This window comes from Taudactylus pleione, unplaced genomic scaffold, assembly GCF_031769625.1.
Source record: "Taudactylus pleione unplaced genomic scaffold, aTauple2 ptg000352l, whole genome shotgun sequence".
In the NCBI taxonomy this organism is placed as follows: domain Eukaryota; kingdom Metazoa; phylum Chordata; class Amphibia; order Anura; family Myobatrachidae; genus Taudactylus; species Taudactylus pleione.
In genome coordinates this window covers 844,239-871,522 of record NW_028284753.1, presented here as the reverse complement: position 1 = coordinate 871,522, position 27,284 = coordinate 844,239, and the positions used below count along the sequence as shown (strand labels likewise).

The 27,284-nt window shown below is 37.8% G+C and overlaps 1 long non-coding RNA gene across 2 annotated transcripts in view; it reads right to left on the bottom strand.

The window, feature by feature from the left end:
* Positions 1-11,631, bottom strand: part of LOC148508612 (uncharacterized) — a 157,532-nt gene extending 145,901 nt beyond the window's left edge. For both annotated transcript variants that reach the window (XR_015869555.1, XR_015869556.1), the window contains exon 1: positions 11,502-11,631. This is a non-coding gene — a long non-coding RNA (uncharacterized LOC148508612). The remainder of the gene's footprint in view (positions 1-11,501) is intronic.
* Between the last annotated feature and the right edge of the window lie 15,653 nt (positions 11,632-27,284).

Below are 27,284 nucleotides of genomic sequence, written 5' to 3'. Positions count from 1 at the left end.
CTTTCGGGGGTTACAGCACCCTTAACGGTCAAGCCAGCCGGCCCTTTACTTATGACACAGGCGCACGCTTGGCACTACTTTGTTGATGCACGTGCGGCTACTGCGCACACAATTCACAAACACAGAAAATAATTTTTTTTTTGGTTTGGACTGGAGTGTACTTTCGGGGGTTACAGCACCCTTAACGGTCAAGCCAGCCGGCCCTTTACTTATGACACAGGCGCACACTTGGCACTACTTTGTTGATGCACGTGCGGCTACTGCGCACACAATTCACAAACACAGAAAATAATTTTTTTTTTGGTTTGGACTGGAGTGTACTTTCGGGGGTTACAGCACCCTTAACGGTCAAGCCAGCCGGCCCTTTACTTATGACACAGGCGCACGCTTGGCACTACTTTGTTGATGCACGTGCGGCTACTGCGCACACAATTCACAAACACAGAAAATAATTTTTTTTTTGGTTTGGACTGGAGTGTACTTTCGGGGGTTACAGCACCCTTAACGGTCAAGCCAGCCGGCCCTTTACTTATGACACAGGCGCACGCTTGGCACTACTTTGTTGATGCACGTGCGGCTACTGCGCACACAATTCACAAACACAGAAAATAATTTTTTTTTTGGTTTGGACTGGAGTGTACTTTCGGGGGTTACAGCACCCTTAACGGTCAAGCCAGCTGGCCCTTTACTTATGACACAGGCGCACGCTTGGCACTACTTTGTTGATGCACGTGCGGCTACTGCGCACACAATTCACAAACACAGAAAATAATTTTTTTTTTGGTTTGGACTGGAGTGTACTTTCGGGGGTTACAGCACCCTTAACGGTCAAGCCAGCCGGCCCTTTACTTATGACACAGGCGCACGCTTGGCACTACTTTGTTGATGCACGTGCGGCTACTGCGCACACAATTCACAAACACAGAAAATAATTTTTTTTTTGGTTTGGACTGGAGTGTACTTTCGGGGGTTACAGCACCCTTAACAGTCAAGCCAGCCGGCCCTTTACTTATGACACAGGCGCACGCTTGGCACTACTTTGTTGATGCACGTGCGGCTACTGCGCACACAATTCACAAACACAGAAAATAAATTTTTTTTTGGTTTGGACTGGAGTGTACTTTCGGGGGTTACAGCACCCTTAACGGTCAAGCCAGCCGGCCCTTTACTTATGACACAGGCGCACGCTTGGCACTACTTTGTTGATGCACGTGCGGCTACTGCGCACACAATTCACAAACACAGAAAATATATTATTTTTTTAGCACTTGGGGGGAGCACCCCTGATGGACAGAGCACCCCCTGGACAACACTACAGCACCTCTTTAGGACTGGGACACTGCACAGGACTTTGGAGTGGACACAGCCCCTATGGAGAACTGACTGCACAACACAGTCCAGCCAGCCCCTATGGACTTTGAAGTAGTGGACACAGCCCCTATTAACAACAGCAGCACAGCACAACACAGCCAGCCCCTATGGACTTTGAAGTAGTGGACAACAGCAGCACTACACTACACTACACTACACAGCCCTAACTCCCACCCTCCCTCTTCACTGTCCACAGCCGAGTGAGAAAATGGCGCCGACGTGGGTACCTTATATAGGATCCAAAACCCGCGAGACTCGGAAGGCGGGATGATGACGTTTTGCCTCGATTTCAGATCCGAGTCAGGCGGGAAAAGTCGAGCCTGATTCGGATCGGACTCGGATCGGGGGGGCTCGGGGGGGTTCGGATTTCAGAAATCCGAACCCGCTCACCCCTAGTATATATATATATATATATATATTTACACACAGTATATATATATATATATATATATACACACTTAGTATATACACACATTGTGTATATATATATATATATACAGTGTGTGTATATATACTTTGTGTGTGTATATATATATATATATATATATTATACACACACAGCTGGACGGGGAGTGGAAAACCCAGGGGAGGGGATGAGTCACTGAACGGCTGCCTGGGCGGCCACCAGCCACCAAAGGGACTGGCCCATACTATATATATAGGCTAACTCACGCAATTGGCTGGTCTTAGCAGAATCGCAGGTCATCTCCGTGTCCTCTGTGTGCCGGCCAGGTGCCGGAGAGGGAGCAGGACGCAGACAAGCTCTGGGCGAGGCCGTCTGTGCTAACTGACGGGCTCCGCAAAGGCTTATGGGAGGAGCTGCTGCTGGGCATGTGCAGCAGCTCCCCCGTCGGCCATTTTGTTTGTTTACATCAGTGAGCTGCCCGACCGGAGCTGTGCTCCAATCACGGCAGCCGGCCAGCTGTAGCGGTGAATGAAGGATGGCAGCCCCTAAAGGAAACAATGTGGCTGGCCCAGCAGGAACCGGCCCGGCTTCCCGGTGGCCCAATCCGCCCCTGCAGCTATTGGTCTCCTGGACTTTAGTGAAAACTATACTTACGTGATTCAGGATGAAGTTCAAGGGTATCATTGGACGAACAATAGTTGTACTCTGCTCCCAGCTGTAATCTGTGCTCATGTTCCCCAGTCTGATGACCTGTTCATCACAAGTTTCTGTGTCTTGTCTAATGATTTGGAGCATGATGTAGCATTATGTGTATGAAACACAGAAAGTAATTATTCAGTACATCAAGGAAAACATTCCTGCTGTCAAAATGTGGTGTTATTTTAGTGATGAGTGTGATGGGCAGTATAAGAATTGCAAAAACTTTCTCAACTTGTGCTGCCATGATCGAGACTTCACTTTGAAAGAATCATGGGCATTTTTTGCAACCAGCCACGGTAAATCTCCTTGTGATGGCATTGGTGGAACCAGAGCCGTAACTAGACTTTTTTTCAAATAGGCACATAAGGTGTGCACCTGAGAAAGGGGTGTGGCCTCATGGGGAAGAGGCATGACAAATCTGATTTGTCCCGTACAATGATGAAGGGGTACCGATCCTGTTGCACCACTTTTATCCAGGTGTCAGTGCCAAATACAGTGTGAATACAGTGGCTGCAGTGATGATACACAATAATTGTGCAGTATAACTCACTAGCTGTAGATGTAGGAGAGCGCTGGTGAAGCTGCACCTGCAGCAGGATTTGTCCATCAGAACAGCCGTGCACAAGCCTGGAGCCGGCAGTGTAGATCAGTGTAGTCTGAAGTTATAGAAAGAGCGCATATGCTTGTAGTGCATATGTAGCAAATATCAGCGGCGTGGAGATCCGTGTAAGTATCTTGGCCGGCTGATGAACTCACCAGCAAGGGTACTCGAGTCCCGGGTATTAAAGTGTTTTGAAATGTGTGTGCTAAATAAAAGAGGATGTGATTGAAGGTGCTTGGGGATGTGGCCCGATGGAAGGGAGTCGACCAGGTAGGAATTAGGAGCAGCCAGGAGATGAAGGGATAAAAGAAAAGGAAGCTACAAGTGAGAATAATTATAAACAGAAAATTGACAGACCCGAACAATGCCCCCTGCCCTGCGGTGCCCTCTGCCATGGCACATGTTGCACCACCCTAGTTATGGCCCTGGGTGGAACAAGCATCTGGTTGCCAGAGAGAGCCTACAGAGAATAACAGGTGATCTGATTGACTCAGCTGAAAAAGTCTTACAATTCTGCAAGTCAATAGTCGCAAATATAAAGTTCAGGCTAATATCGAAAGAAACACTTTCAGAAACACGCAAGAAGCTGCAAAACCGATTTTCCAAGGCAAAAACAGTACATGGTACAAGAGGATTTCATCACTCACCCCTATATCTGAAGTTTCCATAGGAACAAAGTGACTCAGTTCAGATAAAAACTTCAGTTCCATTTTCCATTTTTCAGATCAGAACAATCCAACACCAGTCTATACGTCACAAACCTGTAGAAATTCATACATAGCATGTGTTTACGATAATCATTGGTTTTTTGGGTTAGTACTTTCAAAAGAGGAGGAATGTGATTTTGACGTTTAGTTCATGCACCCCTATGGCCCTGTGCGATCATTTCACTGGCCTCTACAGAAGAACGAAGACATCTGTTATGTTCCTCTGTGCAATATAATTTCCTCTGTCAGCCCTCCTATCACGAGGGGTACTTTCGTGGGTATGCGTGCTCCCATTTTCGCACCTATTCAATTCCAAAATCACAAAAATAGGATTTGCGCAAAAATTCTTGCTGTGAAAAATGTAGGTGAAAATGGTGAAATCAACCTGTACCCCAAAAATGCCAAACTAACAAAGGATAACAGTGTAGAAGTGTACAGGGGCGGATTGGGATGGAAATCTGGAAGCAGTCCTAATGGGGGTGGGGTCTGATGAGAGGATGGGATTTTCCCTCCTTATAGGGCCTGATTCCACAGTCGCGGCTACTTCTTACCTCTTGCAGGATGTATAGCCATGCGTCCGAATGTGCAAGGATTGAGTTGCTTACTTTTAGCATCTACAGACGCTGCAATACCACTTTGTGCACCATAAGACGCCACCATCGGTTGCACCATCAAAACTTGCACCAGCCCTATGCAAGTTGCATTTCATCTTATTATGGCCTCCAATGTGAGTGATTGGGCATCTCTGTGTGCAACCACTTTCAGTGAAACTCTCTTGCCACTCCTATAACACGACCATACTACGCTACATCTGTGTCTGATTAAGAACATGTATCAAGCCTCCTAAAGAGTGCAGACCTGGAAAAATGAAGTTTTCCATAGCAACCAATCAACTTCTAGCTAGCATTTACCAAGTACATTCTATAAAATGATAGGTAGATTGCTACGGGCAATGTCTCCACTCTTTAGAAAGCTTGACACATCTTCCCCTTTGAGAGAGTCAAGCGGAGTTTCCAGAGTCATCACTTGGTGGACCCTGTCAGTATGTACATCCCAGAGAGAGAACACAACTCAGTTACAAGCATTGCATGAGGGAACATTAGCAATGTGAGATAACTCTAACCATGAGGTGTACCACCATTTTCCCCACCGAGTACATAGTAGTCCCTGACGGCGCAGCGGCTGCACATACATTACATAAATTACATCAGGGTTATCTACTTAGTGCGGCCGAGTCACCCCCACCGAAGAAGTACTATAAAGTATTTACTTAGCACATTTTCAAGGGTATGCCTTAATACCTTTAAGTAGATAATCCTAATGCATTCAAGTTAATAGATATATACATTTAAAAATTATTATTGTGTGCTGTATTTGAGGGTCTGATAGCAAAATTATGTAAGGGCCCTCATATATCAGGTTAATATTTGTATTCACTAATCTTAATATAATTATTATAATAAGGTGACAACTAATGAATCTACAGCAAGAATTTTATGATAAATAACATTCATCTGCTAGCCCTACTCAATCCATTCCCTATCTAACAGCACAAAAGGAGAAATTATTTAACCTATAAAGGGTCAATAAAGAATATAGATTACATATGAATGAATAATATAACACAAATGAGACGAGGACACACAGTAGGACAATTAATTTAATTTTATTTTATTTTCACAATAAGTTTTCTCACTCTGAGCACTCTTTGGCCGGGATGCACTAAACGGAAAATGCGGTAAAACCCCTGTTTACCGCATTGTCCGTATGAATCAATCAGCTGGCTGGCGGGCTCCGATCGGATCCTTCCCAGCATGCCCCGCGGCCGCCACGTCACTCTGCGCATGTGCAGATAGACTCCCGGGTGATAAACCCGGAAGTCCACAAGGCGGCAGGGATCGCAAAGGACAGCTCTTATCAGAAGAGCTATCCTTTGTGCTCCTGATCGTTTATGTTAGTGCATATGTGATCTGTACAATTGCGGTGACTGTTGGTAAGTGTTAGTGCATCCCGGCCCATATCTTTATACTGTATAAGTATTTTTAACATATTTCGCTGGACATGTCAATTAATTACTTACATTGAACCTTCTGTTCCAAGACAACACTTTTTTTCTTTTTTCTGCCCTCATATATCACCCAAGGGTGTAAAAAAATGTGTCAAATGGGAGCCCCCCTGCTGTGGACAACAAAGCCGCTACAACACCTGTGCGATCATAACTTTCATAGACAGGGCAAAATGTAAAAGTCCACCATAATGAAACAGATGCGTTTGCACTTCTTCCAGGAAACCATTTATTAACATTTGTTTTATTTGTACCACCACTATGGTGAAATACAGGGCTGGGTGCTGTCTGGCTCACAAAAGTGGCAGATGATGCCAGGTAATATAGGACTAATGGGCATTTAATTGTAGGTCAAACCATGATGTAGATTAGCATTAAAAGGGTTAAGCAATAGAGTTTTCTATGCTGTCAGATTTAGACTAGACTCACCTACCATGCTCGGCAGGCCGCTGGCTCCTATTCTTGGCTGCTGTGCAGTCTGCTTGTTGTTGTTGAAGAAGAATGCACTGCAGAAGGAGCTGGAGGAGGGCTGTGGACCTGTGTAGCTCACGTACTGATGGCTCCACAAAGTCTTATGGGAGGAGCTGCTGGCTGGGCATGTGCAGCAGCTCCCCCGTAGGCCATTTTCTTTTCCTTTAGGGAGTTGCTCTTTAACGCTGCCCGATGGGAGCTGAGCTCTGATCGTGGCAGCCGGTCCAGTGGCCCTTGGAGGGGTGTCCCAGGGCCCAATCTGCCCCTGGAAGTGTATTAGAGGTATATTAAATAGATTTGGGGCACTTAAATTGAGTAAAATGGCTGTTATATGCATTTTTTTTTTAAATGGAAAAAAAATTATAAAAGCTATTTTTTTCAGCAAAATAAGTGCTCTCATTAAATTTGGGGTAGATATAAATGGGTGTAATTATATATTTGGGCCATTTTAGGAGATTTTACTAAACGTGGAAAAAGACCGACTACTCCCACCTGTTAGACTAAAAACACTTGTTTCAATCATAAAGCACCCCTATATACCTGTGCCATACCTTGAACCCAAAATTGCATCACTTTGCACTTTTACACCCAAAAAATTAAATGTCATTTCTGCCCATTTAAAAATAATCAATAACTTCAAACAGCCTAATTAGTCATCTGTCCCAGTGGTTCTGAACCAAATCCCAACAGTTATATCTTAAAATAGGGATTTTTCCCAACTTTGCACATGCTCTCAGAGTCGGTGAAGTGAAATATGCAGTAAAATTATCACCGATAAATTATTGCAGCTAATTGAATAGGGTTTTTTTGCGGTAAAACATGTAATCACGTGCTAATTAAATACCCTAAATTACCCTATGTGTAATAAGAAATCAGCACATATATATAGAACTATAGAAATGCTCCCCTGGTGGGCAAAATTATACCTAATTGTAATTACATTTTTTATTTTTTTTTCAATATTAAATTTTTATTGATTTCCGACACAAAAAATATACATAATAGAAACATATAAGAAATAAAATACAGAGATATGGGGGGAAAATAATATAAAATGACATCACATAAACAACATAAAAAAAACCATAAAAAGGTACATACAGTCAAAATAGACACTTTATTCAAAAATAGGAAATATAGCACAAATAATGAAATCATGCATTCATTTAGTCATGTTTCTTTCTTATATAGTATCCTCATATTGTCTGATGCAATGGGCAACATTACTATAAAATCTTTTGAAAGCTTATAACAAATAAAGCTTTGAGAAGAGAATTGCATTGTGTTTGTTTTATTCAACCATTTTAGTTATCAAGGGCACGTTTTTGATAATCGGACCAAGCGAGCCAGAGGATCAAAGGGTTAGAAACTGATGACGAGTATTGGACATCTGCTGTTTCAAATTCACAATGGGCCTGAAATTTATTTTCGATAGCTTGTATATTAGGAATAATTTTTAATTTCCACTGTCAGGCGATTAATAATTTAGTGGTAATAAGTATGTGTCCCATGACATAACGGTCATTATTGGAAATGGGTCCTTGATATATGTGAAAGATTGCTATTAAAGGATCAGGGGCTATAGAGATCTTCAAAACTTGTTTTATGCGATTAAATACTTGTGACCATAATGGGCGTATCAAGGGGCACGACCAGAATATGTGTGGAAGGGTGCCTATCAGGCCACAGTGTCGCCAACACAGATTGGAGACTGAGGGACAGATCTTATGAAGTTTCTCTGGGGTTAGATACCATCTATGCAGAAGTTTATAAAATTGTTCTACGTGGGATACACATTTTGAAAGTGTAAAGCAATTGCGGAAGACTGACTGCCAGTCTTCTTCTGTCAAAGAACAGGACAGATCTGATTCCCATTTTACCAAAGAGGCGAATTTAGAGGGTTTTTTGGAATCTATTATAAGGGAGTACCACCAGGTTATGCTACTTTTGGAAGTAACTGTCATCACCCTATCTTGCAAATATTTTGGGATCTTACTGACATGGTGAGGAGACTGTGTTGAATTATACAACCAATAATGTAATTGAAGAAATTTAAAGAAATCCCTTCCTGGAATAGAGAACTTCTCACATACCTGAGCAAAAGAGCTCAGAACGCCGTCTGACGTTACATTGCCCAATGAGATCACCTCATTAGCTATCCAGTTATCAAAATGTAAGTTTGGGATCAGGGACACAATTTCCTTAAGAGATAGATTAGTAGTAGGAAGGATAAAGACATCCAATCTGGAAGCTACCTCGAGCCATGCCTTTCTAAAGGATGTGGTAGCTGTCAGGCATCTGATATTTTGAAGGTTACTGAATTGAGGCAACCATAGGAAATCTACCAGAGGTAACGGGGTGACCACATCTCTCTCCAGAGTAACCCATGTTTTTGGTTTGTCTAATACAAACCATTCTCCTACTTGACTCAGCAAACATGCCAATTGGTATGTTTGTAGGTTTGGGAATGCAAATCCCCCTTCCCGTTTTGGCATAGATAAGATGTTCCTAGCTACTCTAGGTCTCTTTCCCTTCTAAACATATGTAATAAACAGAGCATGAAATTTATCTAATATATATTTGGGAACCAGTATTGGAATTGTTCTAAAGAGGTAGAAATGTTTAGGAAGAAGCATCATTTTCAGTGCAGCAATACGTCCCAGCCACGAAACCTCCTGCATCATCCAATCTTTCACTAATAGAGACAACGAGCTCAATAAAGGGATATAATTACTTGGGATTAAGTTAGAAATTTGTGAGGTAATTTGGATACCGAGGTATTTGAGGCTTCCTGTTTTCCAAACATATGAATAAGATGCTTTGAGAGAGGCAAGCATGTTTGGGTGGACATTGATTGGGAGGGCTTCGGTTTTGGACGTGTTCAGTTTATAGTATGATACATACGAATAACTCTCCAACACTACTTGTAGTTTTGACAAACTAAGAATAGGGTGAGTAAGGGTCAATAACACATCATCTGCAAATAAGCAGATTTTATTATGTAATACTGTGATAATAGGTCCGTGAAAGTCCGATGTGGACTGGATAGATTCTGCTAAGGGCTCGGTAATTAAAATTTTTAAAGAGAGATTTTTAATTAAACATTAAAATACTTATACAGGCAATCAATATCCCATTATTTTTATTTCATAGGCTTTTTTTTTTTTTTTCAATAATGAATTTTTATTGAACAACTACAAGAAACAATAAAATAGGGATATGAAAAGAAAAGAAAAAAGAAGGGCAAGGGCACAACAAAAGGATGGGAAGGTATGAGGCAGAATACACTAATACAAAAAAGTATGTAAAACACTTTGTACAATATACATAAATACATCTAACTTAAGACAAATACTCCAGACATGTAACAAAAGGTGAAAAATGCTATATATTCAAATGACATGAGATCATGTATAAATTAGTACCGTGCAAAAAAAGTAATGAGAATATGGTACATACACTTAAAGTATTTGTAGTGATCTATAGGATTATGGTATATGGGATGTCAGTATCTGGTTCCCACAGTCAATCCACTAAATCACAGTTAGGATGAATTATAATGGGAATCCTTTATATTGCACATTCCCCGTAAAGTAGCAAATGATGTTTGTGCAAAATATATTTATATTGCACTGCTCTATTGGAGATGAAGATAAGTAATACAAAACACTAATCAAAAGTATATATCCCCTATAACAGTAATACTAAACGAATCACTTGCAATAAATAGTCTTGTATTGCAATTTCCATGAATTGCACCTATCCCCTGTAACAGAAGTGCAAAACACATCAATTGCACTAGATAATCTTATATTGCACAATTCCCTGTAAACAAAAGAAAGGACAATAAAGCTGTTTGTAATATCATGCCTTATACTCAGTGTAGCACCAGTTTTTATAAGCAGAGATAATAATCGCAGTACTTATTGTCCCATATACTAGTAGCATGTGGTCAGCAATTTACATATTGCCTGTGAGGTAGTAAATACTGTTTATACACAATATATTGCACTGATCCCTTACTCATAAAAAATATGCATAAATTAATATAGATTATATGGAGCAGTTGTATTCAATATATCACCAGTTCATATAAGTAGAAAATAATCAACATATAATCAAGAAATATTGCACGCTACCCGTAAAGTAATGGATACTGTTAATGCAAGAATTGTTTATATTGCAGTGTCACCTTATTCACAATTTTAAGAGAGCAAACAAAATTAATATTGCATCTCTCTATTGAAGGTAAGAGTAAACTTGGCAACATCTAATTCAATGGTATGTATCCCCTATAGCAATGATACCGGGTGATTTAATCGCACAGGATAATCATTATGTTGCATAATTCCTTATTATCAAACCTGAAAAAGGACATTTGTGCTATCATTACACATTCTCTAACGATCATGCACAGAATGTGTAGTATCAATTAATAAGCAGTGCTAATATTCTCTTCTTTATTGCTTCAAAATAGCATATATTCTTAGTTGCGGTAAGTATCACATTAATTGAGTCACAATAAGGAGCCCATTAGTGAATGGTATTTAGTATTCACCAAAAGGAGATACAAAAATAATAATAATATCTTGTGATTAAATATGGAATGGTTCAACAGAAAAAATAATTAAATAATTCAATCAATTATACCATATAACACATCACAAAATGATCTCCTAATTATTGGTATAATAGCAGGTATATAAGGTCACAATATTTTTAGATATATGTCAAAAAAGGATATTTAAGTAAGACACATGAAGTGTTCCCCACTTCTGCTGTCACCTGTTATTCCAATTCCTATGCATTGAACCGGTGATGAGAGAGTGGGGAAGCTTGTGTCTATAAAAATATAAAGTATAGTGGTGGTTTGTTAAAGGTCTTTTTGAAATGGGAGTTAGATAATCTCTGGTGCCAAGAGGTATTGCAGGGGTTAAATTCACCCAGACCAGTCAATACCACCACCTGAAAAGAAAGGAAGTAGAAAGCAGTGTAGCCTGTATATATCCTGCTATGTGTCCAGACTCTGCCGGATAATAGTTTCCCACGTCAGCTGTGCTGAAACAAAAATCTCATCCCAGTACACTGATAATTAAACACTGCCTCTCTTATCAAGCCTGTGTAACACAATATAACAGCGTATAGCTGGAGGTCAGTGCTAGGTACAAAAAAACGGCTTACAGACAGCATATGGCTGGAAGCCAGAACAGCATCCCCGCAGTTCCTGTGTAGCGCTGTTGGTTCAGCGTGTGGCTGGAAGTCAGCACTGGGTGAGAAGTCAGCTTACACTCCGTGTGTAGCTGGAAGCATGTTCACCGGTCAGCTGACCGGGCCGATGGTGGGAGGGGTGTAATTAGGTTGTTGACGCATGTTTCGCTGATGGGCTTGTTCACAACAAGTCACCTGATCTCCCTTCACACTGTCCAGGTTATGTTCAGTATTACAGCCAATCAAATCAGTCACCCTTAAGATTGGCAGTATTCTTAGTCAATCAGCGATCTCTATATACCTAGAGTCTTTGATGACTGGCATATTAAAACCTTATAAATTAATTAGATATATAAATCCAGTATTAAGTTAATAAAGAGTATATATATATATATATATATATATATATAGCTGATATTATTCATAAGAGAATATATATACATAGCACATATGCTACCATAATATAGAGTATGGCCATAAGATTGAATCAGTATCTGAGCTAATTACAAGCTAAATTGACATTGATAGCAGCAAGACATTTTCCAAAAATAATTTTTTGCAAAAATTAATAATCAATAAATAGAAGGTTTGAATGTTTGAGAAGACACAAAAGTTGTCAGTAAGTAATAAATATAATCTAAAAAGTAATTTTATAAAAATAGCAATGTCAGTTAATATTACAATATAAATAAATAATCATAATAGGTATGAGTCCTCAAAATGGAAAGTGGGGACAAGAAAAGAGAGTGGGGAACAGGACAAAGATTATATAAACAAAACAAAAAATAAAACAGAAAATACATATACATATGCATAGAGGTATACGTGTGCACACATACACATATACATGAACATGCATATATACACACATATACACAAACATACATACACATATATACATACATATACACATAAGGTGATACAAGTTTAATAAGGAAAATACCTCATGAATTATCATTATTGATCAATATTTATCATTACACTATCAATTAATGAGGTATTTTCCTTTTTCATATATATCCTTATTAGGCATACACATATCAGTAATGTGCCCTAAACAGGTTCCATTATTTATTATTTAAATATACACTTGATTCGACATTCATTTTTCTCACTTACAGTGACATTATAGTCCATATCAATATATTTTTATCATATAATATTTTTTTCTTCTGTGGGAACCAGATACTGACATCCCATATACCATAATCCTATAGATCACTACAAATACTTTAAGTGTATGTACCATATTCTCATTACTTTTTTTTGCATGCTACTAACTTATACATGATCCCATGTCATTTGAATATATAGCATTTTTCATATATATTATCTGTTTGCGGATAAGGACCAGATAATTATCATAAAATATTTCATATTTTCGCCATTATTGTTCTTTTTTGTTTTTCTTTTTTGCATTTTTTTTAGATAGTAGGTCAATTAAAAGTTAAGTTTTAATAAATATCATATTACACTAGTTAAATAAGAGTGCCCCAAAAAGATTCCTGGGAGCACCACCAACATTGTGCTACGAATAGGGATTTATACCAAGAATTATTTACTGTTGGTCTTACTACATTATTTTATCTTTACTCCTGTGCGGGATCTATTTTCCCATTTCCCCTTTCCCAAATGATTATATGTAACAAAAGGTATAAGGAACACATGTCTACAATAATCGGCATTTTTATCAGTCAAAGCGTTAACCTTGGAATACTCAATGAGATTTAAAGCTGAAAAAGAACATAATGGCATCAAAGATTTATCTAGGGCTCCCTTACCCTGTGTGACGTAGGTATACCAAGCAAGCCACTTCACAAAGGAGGGGGAGGAAGTCGTTATATATATAATGTCTCTGGTTTCCATGACTTTAGCAAGTGGGGGAGGATCTGAAGATTTCCATTGTTGAGCAATGGTAGATCTAGCTGAAATTAAAATGTGACCTAGCACATAGCGGTCAGACTTAGGCATTGCAAGGGGGTACCAATGTAGCAGGGATAAAGCAGGGTCAGGAACAAGGGATATATTCAGTACTTCTTTAGGTTGAAAACCTCCAACGAAAAGGGGCGTATGACTGGGCAATCCCAAAATATATGTAAAATTGTACCTTCCAGTTTACATAAACACCAGCAGAGTTTAGTATAAGAGGGACAAGTTTATTTGGAGTCAAATAAAGTCTATGTAAAAGTTTTACATGCATTTCAATATGATTAGTGCATGGTAAGAAATGTGTAGAGGAAGACAAGTGAAATCCAATTGTTTAAGAGTAAATATATGTTGGAGGTCCCATTCTCTCTGCATATGGATTGAGGATTTATCTAACGGTCCTTTATGAGATAAACAAATGTAACAAAAGGATATTGCCCCATGTGAGGATGGAGTAGAGAGTCTAAACAAAATTTTGGGAGGGGGGCTGCAGAGAGTATTCGGATGCGTTATTATTGTTTAAACCCAATGGCACAATTGAAGATAGTAGAACCATGAGGAAGGTCCCAGTCCAAACTTAGCACATAGAGAAGGGAATAGTATTAGATGGAGAGAGCAAATTAGGTAAAATGGCAGCACCCCTACGAGACCAAAAAGAAATGTTGAGATGTGGCAACATCATATCTAAAGCTTACAGGGAATATTTCTAGTTGGAAGAGTAAAATTGAAAAGGCATCCAACACTTTTAAGACATCCATAACAGCCCTGGGAAGTGTACAATGAGTTGTTCGGAGCCGCTTAGGAGACCAGAGGAAGTCCAAAATGGGAAAACCTAAAGATAGAGCATGCACCAAGTCAACTCAGGGCTTTGAGCAATGGGGTAGGAACCAATCGCTAATTTGGGAAAGGAGAGCCGCCTCATGGTATTGTCGAAGGTCAGGAAGGTTCAAGCCTCCTAGATTCTTAGAGCATGCCATTTTACTTAAAGGCTAACCTGGGGGTCTTGCACTTCCATATATAGGAGAGCATCAATCTTTTCATAGCATCTAATAAACTGAGAGGAATTGTGTAGAGAATTGCTCGAAACAAATACATCAGTTTAGGTAGTAGCAGCATTTTGCATGCAACCAGACGACCCAACCATGAAACCTCATAAGTCATCCAATCTGCTGCAAAAGATGACAATTGGGCTAATATGACAGTATAATTTACTTCAAAAACCTTCATTATACAAGGAGGGATATAAATACCCAGATATGTCATAGAGGAGTCCTTCCAAGTAAAAGGAAAACATCTACTCAAGGACTGAAGTACAGAAGGAGGGATATTAATTGGCAAAGCTTCTGATTTAGTGGGGTTAAGTTTATAATATGAAGCTGCACAATATCGCTCTTAAATGGATTGGAGAGTTAATAATGAGGACTTGGGATTGGAAACAAACAAATGAATGTCATCTGTGATGAGACAAAGCTTATGGGAAGTGTTATTTATCAAGATACCTGGGAAGTCTGCAGATTGGTGAATGATCTGGGCTAAGGGTTCAATAGCCAATACAAAAATTATAGGGGACAGCGGGCAGCCCTGTCTGGTACCATTAGTGATTGAAAAGGAAGAATAAAAAAATCCTAAACTAAAATCTCATGCTGATGGGCTGTTATAAAGAGTAAGGATAGCATTTAAAATGTCGCCTTGAAAGCCGAATCTAGAGAGGACCTGTTGCATGTACCCCCAATGTAACCGATCAAACGCTTTCTCAGTGTTGAGAGAGAGAAGTACTAGTCTTGTCTGTGATTCGAAGCACTAAATCCAAAATCCTATGGGGTAAATTTACTAAGAATCGAGTCTGGGAGAGTTTGATTTTTTTTCAACTCGATTAGCTTCACCGAAACTCGGAAGATTTGAGGCTCCTAAGACTCACAAATTTATGAAGAAGTGAGCTTAGCTGAGAGTGAGATGTCCGATTGTGAAGCAGAACGAGATATCTCCCCCGAGTAGCAGGTTTAGCAGGAGATTTCTCCCCCAAGTAGCAGGTTTTGCAGGAGATGACCCACCTGAGATTGCAGTGTCTTCTCTCTGCAAAACTCTCCCGAGCAAGCAGCCTGCACATATCAGTGAGATATGTGTAAGCTGCATCTGGTGTAACCTGTAAAAAAAATGGGTTAAAAGTTTTTTTTTTTAATGACATAGGCCCCCCCTTAAAGCATAACCAGCCCCGGACTTGCCAGCCAGTCCTGGTTCTTAAAACTACAGGGAACAAAATTTTTACGTGAGGTGCCCCCTATATTTAAAACCGGCCCTTTCTAGTGGGGGGTGATGCCACAGCCAGGGGAGCCCTTTCACCGGGCCCCCCAGCCACAGCATCAGTCCTGACCGCTAGTCAGCCCAGGCCAGGGATCCCTGGGGAGTTGGTGACCCCTCCAATAAATGGGTCCCCCTCTCCAGGGCACCCCTGGCCTAGGCTGATAGCCTGGGGAAATCCCCACTACTCCTGGGTGGTGGGTGGCGGGTTGATAGTGTAGGTTTAGTGTGTAAAAAATAGAATAATTCACATTGTCTTTACAGTGGAACTACAGGTCCCAGCAAGCCTCCCCAGCATGCTGGTACCTGGAGAACCACAAGTACCAGCATGCGGGGCATTAAGGGCCCACTGGTACTTGTAATTCACATGTATAGAAATGTGTAAAAAACGCAACACACACCATGAAAATAAAGATTTATTGCATCCATACACATCTGAGACAAACAGTGAGTAACAGACCACGTAACAGAACGAGCGACAACTACACTCGTAGTAGTCTGACAAACACAGCCGTCACCCTACGCGGCCATTCCGATTACTTGGCAGAGTCATGTTTTCTCATCTGCACTTATGATGGCCCCTTTAATTGCTTCTGATGCGATTACAATCAGTGTAAATTCTCACCTTTATTTTTTTTATTCTAATTTGCATAGGCTGGAGTTAGCAAATTGGACTTCCCCCAACTTTGTTTGTCTAATTATATATTCTCGCTCTCAATATATATATATATACTTATATTTATATATAGATATATATATATATATGATATATATATATATACAGACATATATATACATTTATATGTATATATATATACATATATCTAGATGTAGAACTATCTAATATCCGCACATACGTGTATATATATATATATATATATATTTATATATATATATATATCCTGTATATATTCATTTATTTAGTTATCAAAATATTTATATATATATACCACAAATAATCCCAACCTGCGCTGATCAATTCAAATACAGCAGCACCCTTCAGTAAGTCCCCTCTTAGAAGGACTAGTTTAGAGATATACAAATGGGTTACTGATGGCACGCTAAATCGCAACACAATTTTTTTTTATTTTTTAAAAGCTTGTAACATACAATGCAATCTCTCCAAAGGCTTATATGTCTTCTTTTTCTTTTGAAGAGACAACTTCACCGTTATTTCTACTCGTTCTCAATTTTGATCAATTAGTCCAAATAATGAGTTCGCATTAAGTGCTCCTCGAGGTTCTAAAAAAGATACCCTCGTACCAAGACACCCAAACAAATGACCAAGGCCAACATTAATGAAAATTAGAACAATAGAAAATAAAATATTTCTTTATTAAAATTTAACAGTATGCTAGATGGACAATCTTACACAATTTGGTAATGCACAGCCTTCCAATCTTTGGAAAAGGGTATTGTACACCTTTAGATCAGCAGACGTTTACATGTAGTGTCCACCTTTTATTTAAAACCCTACGCGTTTCGTCTCTTTATGAGACTTCAGGGGTAGATCTAAAATTTATAATATACAATTTATGTACTAGGTGTCACTGGTAATAAATTGAACTAAAAAAAATAATAATGTTCGAATACATCTCTTTCAAAATTACATACCTCAATATTGATGTATACACATGTATTTAATGTATAACCAAAAAATGGCAATTCTTTGGATCAGAAACTGTGGGACCTATTTAATGTTAAAGATACATATATTCAATAATAATTTTATCATGTATTTTTTTAAAAACTACTTTCTGGTCTCATATATCTATATTACATACCTCGTACTTGATGTCTAAAAAACGGTACCCGTAGTTACTGACAGACCATCTGATGGTGGATTCATTGAACCAAAACCGTGCAACCTATTTAGCATTAAAACAAATGTTTCAATAATAAGCCTCAAAATCAAGGTTCACCATAATGTATTAGCTTATTTCCTCAGCATTATTAGAATATATATTTTCTTTAATTTACATAATACATTTTACATAATACATTTTTTTATACTTTTTAATTTTTTCTATAAAATATTTTTGTTTAACATCATATAGTAATTTTATATTATCAAGTGTAGTTTTTGTATATATCATATATCCCATTACCTTAACATATTATATCACTAAAATTAGTACATCTTCATATATTACATATATATCTTTTTATCCAAATAAACATTTATTCCCATTTTAAAGGGACAAACATTAATCTCCATAACAGAATGACCAAAATATTATTAAACAAAGTACATAGATTTTACAAGTATACTATATAAAAATAACAGCAAGATTCCTTTGGGAATTCTTTTCCCTACTTACTGAATAGATGCTTATGCTTCTGAGTCCAACTGCTACACTACTAACCTTTCTCATTCAATCCTCCTTTTTAACCTCTAGCAACTATGTCATCACTTCCTCCTAGATTTCATTGGTGATTCAGTGCAACCTTAAAAAACCTTTTAATTTCCTAAAGTACAATAATTTTAGTAATGAAGCCTTGTTGGGGATTCACATTGTCAACAAACTACTTGGTTTATAATATCATAAACCTTTTTATTCATTTGGAATCATCTAATTGATAAGAATTAATAAAAAAAGTCCCAGCATCCATCTTGATTTTGTAGTTTTTTTCCCCATTGGTTAAGTATGCCCATGTGATAGACCTACTTCCGATCCATGTTGCTGTTGTATGGTTCCCGACTCCGGCTAATCAAACGTATAAGTAGGAACTCACAGTGACGATTCTTGTCACATGTGGCTCCAACTTAACTTTAACCTCCCCATAGACTGTTGACATGGTTACAGACACCACAACACAGTGACGTCACTCCACATATGCGGACTCTGTCCAACTCCACTGACTCCACACATCAGTTACAATACAACTCTCAAATGACACTTTACCGCTCCACACCCTAACGGCCAAGTGCACGGAGACCCACATGCCTACCGCAGTGTTCAATTGATCTTCGATCTCTCACAATCAACAAGCGTCTCATTGCTAAGGGGACAGATGCCATTTTGGATTTATGAGGCTAAAATAATGCTGTTATCCATTTATAGATTAGCCTCATACAAACGAACACCTTCTTTTAATTTTAATTACAAATGTTTCCTTACTATAATGATTTGCTTTTATAATGCCTATTAACCTAATGTATAGTGTGCGTCCCATAACCATGGGGACAGTAGCGCCATTTTAGATTTGTGTGGCTCCGTAATACTGTTACTCCTTTGTATACTGGCTCCATAGAAACGGACACCATCTTTAAATTTGATTACAAATGTTACATAACTAAATCGGTTTGTTTTTGTAATGTCTATTAACCCAATATACAGTGATTCTAAATATCACACCACATAAATACTATTAATTTCATTCAAATAATAATAACTTATACCAATAAATTATACTTACAATACATTGATCTTTATTTAATCTATATTGACTATACTTGTTAAACAAAGGGCCTTTATTATATATACATTATTTTAATTAAATATTTAAATCATGTGCTTATTCGTATCCTTACAGAACCTACTATCACCTATGTAGATAATACCTATTAATTATATATATTCAATACTCCCTTATGTAGTAACTAACAGGTATATAAATATGTGACCCCCTAACATTAATTATAAATTATTCACCTTTAATATATTTTTATTGATATCATATTATTTCAACTAGTCTGTTATCATATTAATTCCCCAAAAAATCTTGCAATTTTACATTAACACACAATACTTTACAAAAATAATCTATTACCGAGATTTGATTACACATACCAGAAACAACCATATTATTACACACAGTTTCAATTAGTTCATTTAGAATGTTCAGCTAGTATAATCACCATTCAAAGAAAAGAAACTATATCTATCCCTTCATTTATCCCTTCATTGGTCCCCTTCATTTTATCGGGTTACCATAGATGTTCAAGCACTTTATACTTCTATTCCCCATAATAAGGGGATAGAAGCAGTTGAGAAAATGTTAAAAACAGATTATAAGATTACAGAGAAGGAAAGAATGTTTTTGCTGGAGAGCATACGCTTTATATTGGAGCATAACTATTTTGAATTTGATGATATATTTTACTTACAGACAAATGGTACAGCAATGGGGACTAAATTTGCACCATCGTATGCAAATATTTTTATGGCAAGTTGGGAGGAGGAGTTCATTTATGTAAATGAAGGTTTGAGAGAAAACATAAAATTCTATCGTCGGTATATCGACGATCTCATTTTAATAAGGGAAGGCGATAAAAAAAGTATAGAAACATTTATATCTTTAATACATATGAATACATAGAATTTAAAGTTTACATTTAAATGTGATCCTGTGAATATAGATTATTTGGACATTTGCTTAGAGGCTAACGATGATAGTATTATTACTAAAACATTTTTTAAAGACATTTTTTAACAGACGCTAATAGTTTTATTCCTTCTACTAGCTGCCATTTACCAGCCTGGAAAAATAATGTCCCATTCTCACAATTTTTAAGATTGAGGAGAAATTGTAGTAATCTGGAGACATATTGGCTGCAATCTGAGGATCTGAAAAACATGTTTGTAGATAGAGGATATAAGATTGAATTAATAGAAAAAGCCAGATGGAAGGCTTCAATTAAAGATAGAAGCAAACTGATTAAAGAAAAAGAACATGTACCTAAAAAAATGTTTGAAACCTGTAGACCAGTGATTTTCAACCTTTTTTAACTCGAGGCACACTACGCAAGATATTGAAATTGCCAAGGCACACCATCTGGCGATGCGGCGTGCATAACCTCTGGAAAACATACATATTGGCTCCCACATAAAAAAACACACACATTGGCCTGCACAGGAATAAAACGCACATACATTGGCCCCAGAGAAATAAAACGCACATTCATTGGCCCCCATAGGAATAAAACACACATACATTGGTCCTCATAGGAATAAAACGCACATACATTGGCCCCAGAGAAATAAAACACACTTACATTGGCCCCAGAGAAATAAACACATATACATTGGCCCCCATAGGAATAAAACACACATACATTGGCCCTCATAGGAATAAAACACATACATTGGCCCCCACAGAAAAAAAAATAACATTGGCTGACCCCCACAGAAAAAAAAAAAAAAGATATTGCTGGCTCCCAAAGAAAAAAAAAACCCACAATGCTACACATAAAATATAAATTTACATTTTTTACTGCCCCTACCTGTCCCTCGTCAGCAGAGCTGTCAGCAGAGTGCAGCGTGCAGGCAGGCTGGCTCGCTGGCTGGTGGCCGAGGGCTGGTTGGGGGTGCTGTTGGGTGTGGGGCTGGCTGCGCTGGTAGCCGAGGGCTTGCTGGCTGGTCAGGCAGGCGGGCTGACGGTGTTGGTGGATCTGGTGGCCGCTGGGCTGGCTGGCTGGTGAGACAGGCAGGCTGGCTTGTGGTCGCGGGGCTTGCTGTGGAGGCAAGCTGGTTGCCTGGGGGTGCTGGTGGCCTTCATGCAGGGCTTCTCTAGGGGCCATGGAGCAGGCAGGCGGGCGGGCTGACTGACTTGAGACGCGACGTGCATGACCTGTGATGTCACACCGCCGCATCTGCATAGGTGATGGCCCGGGCAGGCCTGAGACTCCCAGAGGAGCTCAGCGCTGCCCGGACCACAGTACGGCAGATCTGACCGGTGGATCTGACTGCGCGGCACACTAAACAACCGCGGCACAGCGGTTGAAAAACGCTGCTGTAGACCATTTATTACCCAATTCAACAAATAGAATGTTATGATAAAAAAAAATCATGGAACGCCATTGGTATTTATTATTTAAAGATCCTATATTGGGTCCTCACCTTCTGAATAAACCTAATATAATCTATAGGAGAGCTACAAACATGAAGAGCATACTAGCCCCCAGTAGAATGAAATCCCAAAAAAATTTAACCACCATTAAGAAAGATATAAATGTGGGCCAATTCCTTGTTAAAAAACCAGGTTGTTATCCTTGCAACAAATGCATATGTTTATGGAGAAAACTAGCTTCATTCAGCAGGGAGAAGGTGGTAAAAATTATAAATTACGGGAAGTAGTCACGTGTATGACTAACTTCGTTGTATATAGAATTACATGTAAATACGGGCTAGCTTATGTCGGGAAAACAAAAAGAAGTGTCAAATTACATATTCAAGAGCATCTGCGAAATATTAAAAATAATGTAAAGAATCATAGTCTACCTAGACATTTTTCGGAAGTTCACAGATCAGAAACAAATGGGTTCACGTTTACAATTCTTGAACATATTAATGACGATCCGAGAGGGGGGAGTAGAGAGTTAACATTAGCTAAAAGAGAGACATTCTGGATGTATATGATAAACACCCTTTCCCCGGGGGGTTTAAATGAAGAGACAGATATAGTTTCTTTTCTTTGAATGGTGATTATATTAGCTGAACATTCTAAATTAACTAATTGAAACTGTGTGTAATAATATGGTTGTTTCTGGTATGTGTAATCAAATCTCGGTAATAGATTATTTTTGTAAAGTATTGTGTGTTAATGTAAAATTGCAAGATTTTTGGGGGAATTAATATGATAACAGACTAGTTGAGATAATAGGATATCAATAAAAATATATTAAAGGTGAATAATTTATAATTGATGTTAGGGGGTCACATATTTATATACCTGTTAGTTACTACATAAGGGAGTATTGAATATATATAATTAATAGGTATTATCTATGTAGATGATAGTAGGTTCTGTAAGGATACGAATAAGCACATGAGTTAAATATTTAATTAAAATAATGTATATATAATAAAGGCACTTTGTTTAACAAATATATAAAGTATAGTCAATATAAATTAATAAAGATAAATGTATTGTAGTATAATTTGTTGGTATAAGTTATTATTATTTGAATTAAATGAATAGTATTTATATGGTGTGATATTTAGAATCACTGTATATTGGGTTAATAGACATTACAAAAACAAACCGATTTAGTTATGTAATATTTGTAATCAAATTTAAAGATGGCGTCCGTTTCTATGGAACCAGTATACAAAGGAGTAACAGTATTACGGAGCCACACAAATCTAAAATGGCGCCTGTCCCCATGGTTACGGGACGCACACTATACATTAGGTTAATAGGCATTATAAAACCAAATCGTTATAGTAAGGAAACATTTGTAATTAAAATTAAAAGAAGGTGTCCGTTTGTATGAGGCTAATCTATAAATGGATAACAGCATTACGGAGCCTCATAAATCCAAAATGGCATCTGTCCCCATAGCAACAAGACGCTTGTTGATTGTGAGAGATCGAAGATCAATTGAACACTGTGGTAGGCATGTGGGTCTCCGTGCACTTGGCCGTTAGGGTGTGAAGTGGTAAAGTGTCATTTAAGAGTTGTATTGTAACTGATGTGTGGAGTCAGTGGAGTTGGACAGAGTCCGCATATGAGGAGTGACATCACTGTGTTGTGGCGTCTGTAACCATGTCAACAGTCTATGGGGCGGTTAAAGTTAAGATGGAGCCACACATGACAAGAATCGTCACTGTGAGTTCCTACTTATACGATTGATTAGCCGGAGTCAGGAACCATGACAACGGCAACATGGATCGGATGTAGGTCTATCACATGGGCATACTTAATCAATGGGGAAAAAAGCTACAAAATCAAGATGGATGCTGGGACTTTTTTTTATTAATTCTTATCAATTAGATGATTCCAAATGAATAAAAAGGTTTATGATATTATAAACCAAGCAGTTGGTTGACAATGTGAATCCCCAACAAGGCTTCATTACTAAAATTAATGTACTTTAGGAAATTAAAAGGTTTTTTAAGGTTGCACTGAATCATCAATGAAATCTAGGAGGAAGTGATGACATAGTTGCTAGAGGTTAAAGAGGAGGATTGAATGAGAAAGGTTAGTGTAGCAGTTGGACTCAGAAGCATAAGCATCTATTCAGTAAGTAGGGAAAGGAATTCCCAAAGGAATCTTGCTGTTATTTTTATATTGTATACTTGTAAAATCTACAGTCAGGTGCATAAATATTGGGACATTGACAGAATTTTCATATTTTGGCCTCTATTCACCACCACAATGGCTTTGAAATGAAACAAACAAGATGTGCTTTAACTGCAGACTTTCAGATTTAATTTGAGGGTAATTACATCCAAATCAGGTGAATGGTGTAGGAATTACAACGGTTTTTATATGTGCCTCCCACTTTTTAAGGGGTCAAAGTTAATGGGACAGACTAAACTATCCTAAATCTAACTTTCACTTTTTAATATTTTGTTGCAAATCCTTTGCAGGCAATTACAGCCTGAAGTCTGGAACGCATAGACATCACCAGATGCTGGGTTTCATCCCTGCTGATGCTCTGCTAGGCCTCTACTGCAAATGTCTTCAGTTTCTGCTTGTTCTTGGGGCATTTTCCCTTCAGTTTTGTCTTCATCAAGTGAAATGCATGCGCAATCGGATTCAGGTCAAGGGATTGACTTGGCCATTGCATAAAATTCCATTCTTTAGCCTTAAAAATCTCTTTGGTTGCTTTTGCAGTATGCTTTGGGTCATTGTCCATCTGCACTGTGAAGCGCCGTCCAATGAGTTCTGAAGCATTTGACTGAATACGAGCATATAATATTGCCCGAAACACTTCAGAATTTATTCTGCTGCTTTTGTCATCAGTCACACCATCAATAAACACAAGGGAACCAGTTCCATTGGCAGCCATACATGCCCACGCCATGACACTACCACCATGCTTCTCTGATGAGGTGGTATGTTTTAGATCATGAGCAATTCCTGTCCTTCTCCACAGTTTTCTCTTCCCATCACTCTGGTACAAGTTGACCTTTGTCTCATCTGTCCATAGGATGTTGTTCCAGAACTGTAATGGCTTTTTTAGATGTTGTTTGGCAAACTCTAATCTGGTTTTCCTGTTTTTGTAGCTCACCAATTGTTTACATCTTGTGGTGAACCCTCTATATTCACTCTTGTGAAGTCTTCTCTTGATTGTTGACTTTGACACATATACACCTACCTCCTGGAGAGTGTTCTTGATTTGGCCAACTGTTGTGAAGGGGTTTTTCTTCACCAGGGAAATAATTCTTCTGTCATCCACCACAGTTGTTTTCCGTGGTCTTCCGGGTCTTTTGGTGTTGCTGAGCTCTCTGGTGCGTTCTTTCTTTTTAAGAATGTTCCAAACACTTGATTTGGCCACACCTAATGTTTTTGCTATCTCTCTTGATGGGTTTGTTTTGATTTTTCAGCCTAATGATGGCTTGCTTCACTGATAGTGACAGCTCTTTGGATGTCATATTGAGAGTTGACAGCAACTGATTCCAAATGCAAATGTCACACCTAGAATAAACTCCAGACCTTTTACCTGCTTAATTGATAATGAAAAATTGGGGGAATAGCCCACACCTGTCCATGAAATAGCTTTTGAGTTGATAGTCCCATTACTTTGGGCCTCTTAAAAAGTTGGAGGCACATATAGAAACCGTTGTAATTCCTACACCGTTCACCTGATTTGGATGTAATTACCCTCAAATTAAATCTGAAAGTCTGCAGTTAAAGCACATATTGTTTGTTTCATTTCAAAGCCATTGTGGTGGTGAATAGAGGCCAAAATATGAAAATTCTGTCAATGTCCCAATATTTATGCACCTGACTGTATGTACTTTGTTTAATAATATTTTGGTCATTCTGTTATGGAGATTAATGTTTGTCCCTTTAAAATGGGAATAAATGTTTATTTGGATAAAAAGATATATATGTAATATATGAAGATGTACTGATTTTAGTGATATAATATGTTAAGGTAATGGGATATATGATATATACAAAAACTACACATGATAATATAAAATTACTATATGATGTTAAACAAAAATATTTTATAGAAAAAATTAAAAAAGTATAAAAAAATGTATTATGTAAAATGTATTATGTAAATTAAAGAAAATATATATTCTAATAATGCTGAGGAAATAAGCTAATACATTATGGTGAACCTTGATTTTGTGGCTTATTATTGAAACATTTGTTTTAATATTAAATAGGTTGCATGGTTTTGGTTCAATGAATCGACCATCAGATGGTCTGTCAGTAACTACGGGTACCGTTTTTTAGACATCAAGTACGAGGTATATAATGTAGATATATGAGCCAGAAAGTAGTTTTTAAAAAAATACATGATAAAATTATTATTATTGAATATATGAATCTTTAACATTAAATAGGTCCCACAGTTTCTGATCCAAAGAATTGCCTAATTTTTGGTTATACATTAAATACATGTGTATACATCAATATTGAGGTATGTAATTTTGAAAGAGATGTATTCGAACATTATTATTTTTTTGAGTTCAACTTATTACCAGTGACACCTAGTACATAAATTGTATATTATATATTTTAGATCTACACTTAAAGAAGTCTCATAAAGAGACGAAACACATAGGGTTTTAAATAAAAGGTGGACATTACATATAAACATCTGCTGATCGAGAGTTGTACGATACCCTTTTCCTAAGACTGGAAGGCTGTGCATTACCAAATTGTGTAAGATTGTCCATCTAGCATACTGTTAAATTTTAATAAAGAAATATTTTATTTTCTATTGTTCTAATTTTTATTAATGTTGGCTCGGGCCTTTGTTTGGGTGTCTTGGTACGAGGGTATCTTGTTTAGAACCTCGAGGAGGACTTAATGCGAACTCATTATTTGGACTAATTGATCAAAATTGAGAACGAGTAGAAATAACGGTGAAGTTGTCTCTTCAAAAGAAAAAGAAGACGTATAAGCCTTTGGAGAGATTGCACTGTATTTTACAAGTTTTTAAAAAAAAAAAAAATTTTGTATATATATATACATAGCTTTATATATATATATATAAATATATATATATGTAGGTGTAGTTGAATAAAGTGCCTGGTGTGTTGCATATAAATTAAGTAAAACAAAGGGTCTTAGTGAATATATCTACAAAGTGATAAAAGTGATAATAATAAACAATTTATTCACATAAAACAGACATAAAAATTGATCAAAGGGCCTGCACACAGTAATAGCAGCAATAAAAGCTCTATTGAGATATTATAAAGTGCAGTGTGCTATATAAACATATACCATAAATATGTAATTCATAATAAAATTTTTAAATAAAAATAACAATGAATAAATACCGCATAAACACTGATCATATGTTTAAAATTCAGACATTAAATAATTCTTTACAATATAAAAAGAATTATTAAAAAAAAGGGCAATGCTTATCTGGATATATGGTAAAAGTTCATCAGGCAAGAAAGAGGCAGCTTCCCAACGCATTCCGTCCTTCAGGGACTTTATCAAGGGGTGTTGCTGTGATGGGCTGTATCTTACTTATACCCCCATTGATAAGGACTGGTTAGTACATTATGCTAATTCATGGTGACATCACTTCCGGTTCGCGATTGAGTAATAGTGATGCTCTGAGGATAATTCTAGTTGGACTGAAGTGATCATCACTTCAAATGA